The sequence below is a fragment of the Struthio camelus genome, chromosome 27 (assembly GCF_040807025.1).
Source record: "Struthio camelus isolate bStrCam1 chromosome 27, bStrCam1.hap1, whole genome shotgun sequence".
Lineage (NCBI taxonomy): Eukaryota > Metazoa > Chordata > Aves > Struthioniformes > Struthionidae > Struthio > Struthio camelus.
Genome location: NC_090968.1, coordinates 550,222 through 562,754, shown reverse-complemented (window position 1 = coordinate 562,754; position 12,533 = coordinate 550,222).

Genomic DNA, 12,533 nt, shown 5'->3' with positions numbered 1-12,533 from the left:
CTCGGCCTCCCCAAAACACACTCGGAGGATCCTCGGCCTCCCCAAAACACACTCCGAGACCTCCTCGGCCTCCACAAAGCCACTCCAACGCCCCTTGGCCTACCCAAAGTACACTCCCAGGCTCCTCACACTCCACAAAACACACTCCCAGGCTCTTCACACTCCACAAAACACACTCCGAGACCCCTCGGCCAAAACAAAGCCACTCCGAGGCTCCTCGGCCTCCCTCCAATACACTTCTAGGAACCTCACCATCACCAAAACGCACGCCGGGACCCCGAGGCCTCCCCAAAACACACACCAAGGCTCCCCAGGCTCCACAAAACCCACTCCGACGCCCCATGGCCTCCCCAAAACACACTCAGAAGCTCCTCAGCCCTCCCAAAACACACTCCAAGGCCCCTCCGCCTCCACAAAACACACTTGTCGGCCCCTATGCCTCTCCAAAGCACACTCGGAGGCTCCTCGCCCTCCACAAAACACACTCCGAGGCTCCTCTCCCTCCACAAAAGACACTCCAACGCCCCTCCGCCTCCCCAAAACACACTCCGTGGCCCCTCGCCCTCCACAAAACACACCCCAACACCCTCGGCCTCCCCAAAAAACTCTCTGAGGCCACGCAACATCCCCAAAAGCCACTCCAAGGCCACGAGGCCTCCACAAAACACACTCCGAGGCACCTCACACTCCACAAAAGACACTCAGTGGCCCCTCGGCCTCCCCAAAACACACTCGGAGGATCCTCGGCCTCCCCAAAACACACTCCGTGGCCCCTCGCCCTCCACAAAACACACCCCAACACCCTCGGCCTCCCCAAAAGCACACTCCGACGCCCCTCAGCCTCCCCAAAATACACTTTGAGGCTCCTCAGCCTCCCCAAAACACACTCCGAGGCACCTCACACTCCACAAAAGACACTCTGAGGCTCCTCGGCCTCTCCAAAACACACTCGGAGTCCCCTCGGCCTCCCCAAAACATACTCCGAGGATCCTCGGCCTCCACAAAACACACTCCGAGCCACCTCCGACTCCACAAAAGCCACTCGGTGGACCCTCCGCCTCTCCAAAACACACTCGGAGGCTACTCGGCATCCCCAAAAGCCACTCCGACGCCCCTCCGCCTCCCCAAAACACTCTCTGAGGATCCTTGGCCCCCCAAAAACACACTCCGAGGCTCCTCTCTCTCCACAAAAGCCACTCCGAGGCACCTCGCCCTCCACAAAACACACTCCGAGGCACCTCACACTCCACAAAAGACACTCGGTGACGCTCCCCGGCCTCCCCAAAACACACTCTGAGGATCCCCGGCCTCCCCAAAACGCACTCCGAGGCTCCTCGCCCTCCACAAAACACACTCCGAGGCCTCAAGGCCTCCACAAAAGCCACTCTGAGGCACCGCAACATCCCCAAAAGCCACTCGGTGGACCCTCCGCCTCTCCAAAACACACTCGGAGGCTACTCGGCATCCTCCAAAGCCGCTCCGAGGACCCCACGCCTCCCCAAAGGCCACTCCAAGGCCCTGACGCCTCCCCAAAAGCCACTCCGAGGCACCTCACACTCCACAAAAGCCACTCTGACGCTCCCCGGCCTCCCCAAAACACACTCGGAGGATCCCCGGCCTCCCCAAAAGCCACTCCGAGGACCCTCAGCCTCCCCAATAGCCACTCCCAGGCACCTCACACTCCACAAAACACACTTTGAGGACCCTCGGCATCCCCAAAACACACTCCGAGGCACCTCACACTCCACAAAAGCCACTTCAAGGGGCCTCTCCCTCCACAAAACACACTCCAAGACCCCTCGGTCTCCACAAAACGCACTCCGGGACCCCGAGGCCTCCCCAAAACACACACCAAGGCTCCCCAGGCTCCACAAAACCCACTCCGACGCCCCATGGCCTCCCCAAAACACACTCAGAAGCTCCTCAGCCCTCCCAAAACACACTCCAAGGCCCCTCCGCCTCCACAAAACACACTTGTCGGCCCCTACGCCTCTCCAAAGCACACTCCGAGGCTCCTCGCCCTCCACAAAACACACTCCGAGGCTCCTCGCCCTCCCCAAAAGACACTCCAACGCCCCTCCGCCTCCCCAAAACACACTCCGTGGCCCCTCGCCCTCCACAAAACACACCCCAACACCCTCGGCCTCCCCAAAAAACTCTCTGAGGCCACGCAACATCCCCAAAAGAAACTCCAAGGCCCCGAGGCCTCCACAAAACACACTCCGAGGCCTCAAGGCCTCCACAAAAGCCACTCCGAGGCTCCTCGGCCTCCCCAAAACACACTCCGAGGCCTCAAGGCCTCCACAAAAGACACTCTGAGGCACTGCAACATCCCCAAAAGCCACTCGGTGGACCCTCCGCCTCTCCAAAACACACTCGGAGGCTACTCGGCATCCTCCAAAGCCGCTCCGAGGACCCCACGCCTCCCCAAAAGCCACTCCAAGGCCCCGACCCCTCCCCAATAGCCACGCCAAGGCCCTGAGGCCTCCCCAAAACACACTCCGAGGCCCTGAGGCCTCCCCAAAACACACTCCGAGGCTCCTCTTCCTCAACAAAAGCCATTCCAAGGCCCCGAGGCCTCCCCAAAACACACTCCCAGTCTGCTCGGCCTCCCCCAAAGCCACTCCGATGCCCCTCGGCCTCCCCAAAGCCACGCCGACACCCCTCGACCTCCCCAGAACACACTCGGAGGATCCTCAGCATCCTCAAAACACACTCCAAGGCCCTCAGGCCTCCCAAAAAGCCATTCCGACGCCACTCAGCCTCCCCAAAACACACTCGGAGGATCCTCGGCCTCCCCAAAACACACTCCGAGACCCCTCGGCCTCCACAAAGCCACTCCAACGCCCCTTGGCCTACCCAAAGCACACTCCCAGGCTCCTCACACTCCACAAAACACACTCCCAGGCTCTTCACACTCCACAAAACACACTCCGAGACCCCTCGGCCAAAACAAAGCCACTCCGAGGCTCCTCGGCCTCCCTCCAATACACTTCTAGGAACCTCACCATCACCAAAACGCACTCCGGGACCCCGAGGCCTCCCCAAAACACACACCAAGGCTCCCCAGGCTCCACAAAACCCACTCCGACGCCCCATGGCCTCCCCAAAACACACTCAGAAGCTCCTCAGCCCTCCCAAAACACACTCCAAGGCCCCTCCGCCTCCACAAAACACACTTGTCGGCCCCTACGCCTCTCCAAAGCACACTCCGAGGCTCCTCGCCCTCCACAAAACACACTCCGAGGCTCCTCGCCCTCCCCAAAAGACACTCCAACGCCCCTCTGCCTCCCCAAAACACACTCCGTGGCCCCTCGCCCTCCACAAAACACACCCCAACACCCTTGGCCTCCCCAAAAAACTCTCTGAGGCCACGCAACATCCCCAAAAGCCACTCCAAGGCCACGAGGCCTCCACAAAACACACTCCGAGGCACCTCACACTCCACAAAAGACACTCGGTGGCCCCTCGGCCTCCCCAAAACACACTCGGAGTCCCCTCGGCCTCCACAAAACACACTCCGAGCCACCTCCGACTCCACAAAAGCCACTCGGTGGACCCTCCGCCTCTCCAAAACACACTCGGAGGCTACTCGGCATGCCCAAAAGCCACTCCGACGCCCCTCCGCCTCCCCAAAACACTCTCTGAGGATCCTTGGCCCCCCAAAAACACACTCCGAGGCTCCTCTCTCTCCACAAAAGCCACTCTGAGGCACCTCGCCCTCCACAAAACACACTCCGAGGCACCTCACACTCCACAAAAGACACTCGGTGACGCTCCCCGGCCTCCCCAAAACACACTCGGAGGATCCCCGGCCTCCCCAAAACGCACTCCGAGGCTCCTCGCCCTCCACAAAACACACTCCGAGGCCTCAAGGCCTCCACAAAAGCCACTCTGAGGCACCGCAACATCCCCAAAAGCCACTCGGTGGACCCTCCGCCTCTCCAAAACACACTCGGAGGCTACTCGGCATCCTCCAAAGCCGCTCCGAGGACCCCACGCCTCCCCAAAGGCCACTCCAAGGCCCTGACGCCTCCCCAAAAGCCACTCTGAGGCACCTCACACTCCACAAAAGCCACTCTGACGCTCCCCGGCCTCCCCAAAACACACTCGGAGGATCCCCGGCCTCCCCAAAAGCCACTCCGAGGACCCTCAGCCTCCCCAATAGCCACTCCCAGGAACCTCACACTCCACAAAACACACTTTGAGGACCCTCGGCATCCCCAAAACACACTCCGAGGCACCTCACACTCCACAAAAGCCACTTCAAGGGGCCTCTCCCTCCACAAAACACACTCCGAGACCCCTCGGCCAAAACAAAACACACTCCGAGACCCCGAGGCCTCCCCAAAACACACACCAAGGCTCCCCAGGCTCCACAAAACCCACTCCGACGCCCCATGGCCTCCCCAAAACACACTCAGAAGCTCCTCAGCCCTCCCAAAACACACTCCAAGGCCCCTCCGCCTCCACAAAACACACTTGTCGGCCCCTACGCCTCTCCAAAGCACACTCCGAGGCTCCTCGCCCTCCACAAAACACACTCCGAGGCTCCTCTCCCTCCACAAAAGACACTCCAACGCCCCTCCGCCTCCCCAAAACACACTCCGTGGCCCCTCGCCCTCCACAAAACACACCCCAACACCCTCGGCCTCCCCAAAAAACTCTCTGAGGCCACGCAACATCCCCAAAAGCCACTCCAAGGCCACGAGGCCTCCACAAAACACACTCCGAGGCCTCAAGGCCTCCACAAAAGCCACTCCGAGGCTCCTCGGCCTCCCCAAAACACACTCCGAGGCCTCAAGGCCTCCACAAAAGACACTCTGAGGCACTGCAACATCCCCAAAAGCCACTCGGTGGACCCTCTGCCTCTCCAAAACACACTCGGAGGCTACTCGGCATCCTCCAAAGCCGCTCCGAGGACCCCACGCCTCCCCAAAAGCCACTCCAAGGCCCCGACCCCTCCCCAATAGCCACGCCAAGGCCCTGAGGCCTCCCCAAAACACACTCCGAGGCCCTGAGGCCTCCCCAAAACACACTCCGAGGCTCCTCTTCCTCAACAAAAGCCACTCCAAGGCCCCAACGCCTCCCCAAAACACACTCCCAGTCTGCTCGGCCTCCCCCAAAGCCACTCCGATGCCCCTCGGCCTCCCCAAAGCCATGCCGACACCCCTCGACCTCCCCAGAACACACTCGGAGGATCCTCAGCATCCTCAAAACACACTCCAAGGCCCTCAGGCCTCCCAAAAAGCCATTCCGACGCCACTCGGCCTCCCCAAAACACACTCGGAGGATCCTCGGCCTCCCCAAAACACACTCCGAGACCCCTCGGCCTCCACAAAGCCACTCCAACGCCCCTTGGCCTACCCAAAGCACACTCCCAGGCTCCTCACACTCCACAAAACACACTCCCAGGCTCTTCACACTCCACAAAACACACTCCGAGACCCCTCGGCCAAAACAAAGCCACTCCGAGGCTCCTCGGCCTCCCTCCAATACACTTCTAGGAACCTCACCATCACCAAAACGCACTCCGGGACCCCGAGGCCTCCCCAAAACACACACCAAGGCTCCCCAGGCTCCACAAAACCCACTCCGACGCCCCATGGCCTCCCCAAAACACACTCAGAAGCTCCTCAGCCCTCCCAAAACACACTCCAAGGCCCCTCCGCCTCCACAAAACACACTTGTCGGCCCCTACGCCTCTCCAAAGCACACTCCGAGGCTCCTCGCCCTCCACAAAACACACTCCGAGGCTCCTCTCCCTCCCCAAAACACACTCCAACGCCCCTCCGCCTCCCCAAAACACACTCCGTGGCCCCTCGCCCTCCACAAAACACACCCCAACACCCTTGGCCTCCCCAAAAAACTCTCTGAGGCCACGCAACATCCCCAAAAGCCACTCCAAGGCCACGAGGCCTCCACAAAACACACTCCGAGGCACCTCACACTCCACAAAAGACACTCGGTGGCCCCTCGGCCTCCCCAAAACACACTCGGAGTCCCCTCGGCCTCCACAAAACACACTCCGAGCCACCTCCGACTCCACAAAAGCCACTCGGTGGACCCTCCGCCTCTCCAAAACACACTCGGAGGCTACTCGGCATCCCCAAAAGCCACTCTGACGCCCCTCCGCCTCCCCAAAACACTCTCTGAGGATCCTTGGCCCCCCAAAAACACACTCCGAGGCTCCTCTCTCTCCACAAAAGCCACTCCGAGGCACCTCGCCCTCCACAAAACACACTCCGAGGCACCTCACACTCCACAAAAGACACTCGGTGACGCTCCCCGGCCTCCCCAAAACACACTCTGAGGATCCCCGGCCTCCCCAAAACGCACTCCGAGGCTCCTCGCCCTCCACAAAACACACTCCGAGGCCTCAAGGCCTCCACAAAAGCCACTCTGAGGCACCGCAACATCCCCAAAAGCCACTCGGTGGACCCTCCGCCTCTCCAAAACACACTCGGAGGCTACTCGGCATCCTCCAAAGCCGCTCCGAGGACCCCACGCCTCCCCAAAAGCCACTCCAAGGCCCCGAGGCCTCCCCAAAACACACTCGGAGGATCCCCGGCCTCCCCAAAAGCCACTCCGAGGACCCTCAGCCTCCCCAATAGCCACTCCCAGGCACCTCACACTCCACAAAACACACTTTGAGGACCCTCGGCATCCCCAGAACACACTCCGAGGCACCTCACACTCCACAAAAGCCACTTCAAGGGGCCTCTCCCTCCACAAAACACACTCCGAGACCCCTCGGCCTCCACAAAACGCACTCCGGGACCCCGAGGCCTCCCCAAAACACACACCAAGGCTCCCCAGGCTCCACAAAACCCACTCCGACGCCCCATGGCCTCCCCAAAACACACTCAGAAGCTCCTCAGCCCTCCCAAAACACACTCCAAGGCCCCTACGCCTCCACAAAACACACTTGTCGGCCCCTACGCCTCTCCAAAGCACACTCGGAGGCTCCTCGCCCTCCACAAAACACACTCCGAGGCTCCTCGCCCTCCCCAAAAGACACTCCGAGGCTCCTCTCCCTCCCCAAAAGCCACTCCAACGCCCCTCGCCCTCCACAAAACACACCCCAACACCCTCGGCCTCCCCAAAAAACTCTCTGAGGCCACGCAACATCCCCAAAAGCCACTCCAAGGCCCCGAGGCCTCCACAAAACACACTCCGAGGCACCTCACACTCCACAAAAGACACTCGGTGGCCCCTCGGCCTCCCCAAAACACACTCGGAGGATCCTCGGCCTCCCCAAAACACACTCCGTGGCCCCTCGCCCTCCACAAAACACACCCCAACACCCTCGGCCTCCCCAAAAGCACACTCCGACGCCCCTCAGCCTCCCCAAAACACACTTTGAGGCTCCTCAGCCTCCCCAAAACACACTCCGAGGCACCTCACACTCCACAAAAGACACTCTGAGGCTCCTCGGCCTCCCCAAAACACACTCGGAGTCCCCTCGGCCTCCCCAAAACATACTCCGAGGATCCTTGCCCTCCACAAAACACACTCCGAGCCACCTCCGACTCCACAAAAGCCACTCGGTGGACCCTCCGCCTCTCCAAAACACACTCGGAGGCTACTCGGCATCCCCAAAAGCCACTCCGACGCCCCTCCGCCTCCCCAAAACACTCTCTGAGGATCCTTGGCCCCCCAAAAACACACTCCGAGGCTCCTCTCTCTCCACAAAAGCCACTCCGAGGCACCTCGCCCTCCACAAAACACACTCCGAGGCACCTCACACTCCACAAAAGACACTCGGTGACGCTCCCCGGCCTCCCCAAAACACACTCCGAGGCTCCTCTCCCTCCACAAAAGACACTCCAACGCCCCTCCGCCTCCCCAAAACACACTCCGTGGCCCCTCGCCCTCCACAAAACACACCCCAACACCCTCGGCCTCCCCAAAAAACTCTCTGAGGCCACGCAACATCCCCAAAAGCCACTCCAAGGCCACGAGGCCTCCACAAAACACACTCCGAGGCCTCAAGGCCTCCACAAAAGCCACTCCGAGGCTCCTCGGCCTCCCCAAAACACACTCCGAGGCCTCAAGGCCTCCACAAAAGACACTCTGAGGCACTGCAACATCCCCAAAAGCCACTCGGTGGACCCTCTGCCTCTCCAAAACACACTCGGAGGCTACTCGGCATCCTCCAAAGCCGCTCCGAGGACCCCACGCCTCCCCAAAAGCCACTCCAAGGCCCCGACCCCTCCCCAATAGCCACGCCAAGGCCCTGAGGCCTCCCCAAAACACACTCCGAGGCCCTGAGGCCTCCCCAAAACACACTCCGAGGCTCCTCTTCCTCAACAAAAGCCACTCCAAGGCCCCAACGCCTCCCCAAAACACACTCCCAGTCTGCTCGGCCTCCCCCAAAGCCACTCCGATGCCCCTCGGCCTCCCCAAAGCCATGCCGACACCCCTCGACCTCCCCAGAACACACTCGGAGGATCCTCAGCATCCTCAAAACACACTCCAAGGCCCTCAGGCCTCCCAAAAAGCCATTCCGACGCCACTCGGCCTCCCCAAAACACACTCGGAGGATCCTCGGCCTCCCCAAAACACACTCCGAGACCCCTCGGCCTCCACAAAGCCACTCCAACGCCCCTTGGCCTACCCAAAGCACACTCCCAGGCTCCTCACACTCCACAAAACACACTCCCAGGCTCTTCACACTCCACAAAACACACTCCGAGACCCCTCGGCCAAAACAAAGCCACTCCGAGGCTCCTCGGCCTCCCTCCAATACACTTCTAGGAACCTCACCATCACCAAAACGCACTCCGGGACCCCGAGGCCTCCCCAAAACACACACCAAGGCTCCCCAGGCTCCACAAAACCCACTCCGACGCCCCATGGCCTCCCCAAAACACACTCAGAAGCTCCTCAGCCCTCCCAAAACACACTCCAAGGCCCCTCCGCCTCCACAAAACACACTTGTCGGCCCCTACGCCTCTCCAAAGCACACTCCGAGGCTCCTCGCCCTCCACAAAACACACTCCGAGGCTCCTCTCCCTCCCCAAAACACACTCCAACGCCCCTCCGCCTCCCCAAAACACACTCCGTGGCCCCTCGCCCTCCACAAAACACACCCCAACACCCTTGGCCTCCCCAAAAAACTCTCTGAGGCCACGCAACATCCCCAAAAGCCACTCCAAGGCCACGAGGCCTCCACAAAACACACTCCGAGGCACCTCACACTCCACAAAAGACACTCGGTGGCCCCTCGGCCTCCCCAAAACACACTCGGAGTCCCCTCGGCCTCCACAAAACACACTCCGAGCCACCTCCGACTCCACAAAAGCCACTCGGTGGACCCTCCGCCTCTCCAAAACACACTCGGAGGCTACTCGGCATCCCCAAAAGCCACTCTGACGCCCCTCCGCCTCCCCAAAACACTCTCTGAGGATCCTTGGCCCCCCAAAAACACACTCCGAGGCTCCTCTCTCTCCACAAAAGCCACTCCGAGGCACCTCGCCCTCCACAAAACACACTCCGAGGCACCTCACACTCCACAAAAGACACTCGGTGACGCTCCCCGGCCTCCCCAAAACACACTCTGAGGATCCCCGGCCTCCCCAAAACGCACTCCGAGGCTCCTCGCCCTCCACAAAACACACTCCGAGGCCTCAAGGCCTCCACAAAAGCCACTCTGAGGCACCGCAACATCCCCAAAAGCCACTCGGTGGACCCTCCGCCTCTCCAAAACACACTCGGAGGCTACTCGGCATCCTCCAAAGCCGCTCCGAGGACCCCACGCCTCCCCAAAAGCCACTCCAAGGCCCCGAGGCCTCCCCAAAACACACTCGGAGGATCCCCGGCCTCCCCAAAAGCCACTCCGAGGACCCTCAGCCTCCCCAATAGCCACTCCCAGGCACCTCACACTCCACAAAACACACTTTGAGGACCCTCGGCATCCCCAGAACACACTCCGAGGCACCTCACACTCCACAAAAGCCACTTCAAGGGGCCTCTCCCTCCACAAAACACACTCCGAGACCCCTCGGCCTCCACAAAACGCACTCCGGGACCCCGAGGCCTCCCCAAAACACACACCAAGGCTCCCCAGGCTCCACAAAACCCACTCCGACGCCCCATGGCCTCCCCAAAACACACTCAGAAGCTCCTCAGCCCTCCCAAAACACACTCCAAGGCCCCTACGCCTCCACAAAACACACTTGTCGGCCCCTACGCCTCTCCAAAGCACACTCGGAGGCTCCTCGCCCTCCACAAAACACACTCCGAGGCTCCTCGCCCTCCCCAAAAGACACTCCGAGGCTCCTCTCCCTCCCCAAAAGCCACTCCAACGCCCCTCGCCCTCCACAAAACACACCCCAACACCCTCGGCCTCCCCAAAAAACTCTCTGAGGCCACGCAACATCCCCAAAAGCCACTCCAAGGCCCCGAGGCCTCCACAAAACACACTCCGAGGCACCTCACACTCCACAAAAGACACTCGGTGGCCCCTCGGCCTCCCCAAAACACACTCGGAGGATCCTCGGCCTCCCCAAAACACACTCCGTGGCCCCTCGCCCTCCACAAAACACACCCCAACACCCTCGGCCTCCCCAAAAGCACACTCCGACGCCCCTCAGCCTCCCCAAAACACACTTTGAGGCTCCTCAGCCTCCCCAAAACACACTCCGAGGCACCTCACACTCCACAAAAGACACTCTGAGGCTCCTCGGCCTCCCCAAAACACACTCGGAGTCCCCTCGGCCTCCCCAAAACATACTCCGAGGATCCTTGCCCTCCACAAAACACACTCCGAGCCACCTCCGACTCCACAAAAGCCACTCGGTGGACCCTCCGCCTCTCCAAAACACACTCGGAGGCTACTCGGCATCCCCAAAAGCCACTCCGACGCCCCTCCGCCTCCCCAAAACACTCTCTGAGGATCCTTGGCCCCCCAAAAACACACTCCGAGGCTCCTCTCTCTCCACAAAAGCCACTCCGAGGCACCTCGCCCTCCACAAAACACACTCCGAGGCACCTCACACTCCACAAAAGACACTCGGTGACGCTCCCCGGCCTCCCCAAAACACACTCGGAGGATCCCCGGCCTCCCCAAAAGCCACTCCGAGGACCTTCAGCCTCCCCAATAGCCACTCCCAGGCACCTCACACTCCACGAAAAACACTTTGAGGACCCTCGGCATCCCCAAAACACACTCCGAGGCACCTCACACTCCACAAAAGCCACTTCAAGGGGCCTCTCCCTCCACAAAACACACTCCGAGACACCTCGGCCTCCACAAAACGCACTCCGGGACCCCGAGGCCTCCCCAAAACACACACCAAGGCTCCCCAGGCTCCACAAAACCCACTCCGACGCCCCATGGCCTCCCCAAAACACACTCAGAAGCTCCTCAGCCCTCCCAAAACACACTCCAAGGCCCCTCCGCCTCCACAAAACACACTTGTCGGCCCCTACGCCTCTCCAAAGCACACTCGGAGGCTCCTCGCCCTCCACAAAACACACTCCGAGGCTCCTCTCCCTCCCCAAAAGACACTCCAACGCCACTCGGCCTCCCCAAAACACACTCCATGGCCCCTCGCCCTCCACAAAACACACCCCAACACCCTTGGCCTCCCCAAAAAACTCTCTGAGGCCACGCAACATCCCCAAAAGCCACTCCAAGGCCCCTCCGCCGCCCCAAAACACACTCCGAGGCACCTCACACTCCACAAAAGACACTCGGTGGCCCCTCGGCCTCCCCAAAACACACTCGGAGTCCCCTCGGCCTCCCCAAAACACACTCCGAGGATCCTCGCCCTCCACAAAACACACTCCGAGCCACCTCCGACTCCACAAAAGCCACTCGGTGGACCCTCCGCCTCTCCAAAACACACTCGGAGGCTACTCGGCATCCTCCAAAGCCGCTCCGAGGACCCCACGCCTCCCCAAAAGCCACTCCAAGGCCCCGACCCCTCCCCAATAGCCACTCCAAGGCCCTGAGGCAGCAGCCTGCAGCTCCTGCTTCTCCTCCTGCTGCATGGGGAAGGGGGCAGAGCAGGGCTTCAGAGCCAAGCAGAGGGGGCACAGAGCAGGCCTTCAGCGGGGGCACCACCAGCCCCGCGCACCAAGGCCACTCCACGCCTACCAGGCACCGCAGCAGCTCCTTGCAATGGCCCCTCTCCTCCTTGCTTTCATTCAGCTGCTCCAGCAGCCTGCTGTGCTCGGCCAGCAGCCCTTCCAGCTCCTCCGCCCCTCTCCTGCGCCTCTGCTGCCTGCAGCAACGGGGTGCCATCACACCACACGCACCGGCACAGGCCCTCCCACCTGCCTGCCCTTCCTCCGCCAACCTCCGCACACCTCCCCAGCCTCCTGCATTCCCGCGCCCAGCCACGTCGCGATCACCCCACCTGGCCACCTGCTTGGTCAGGCGGGCGTTTGTGCCCTGCAGCGCCTCATAGTCCTTCTCCAGCGCCTCCAGGAGATTCAGCAGCTCCTGCTTCTGCGCCTGTACCCGCTGCAGGGCCAGCTTCACATCCGCCACCTCCATGGCTTGGGCTGTGCGCTGGGAGGCA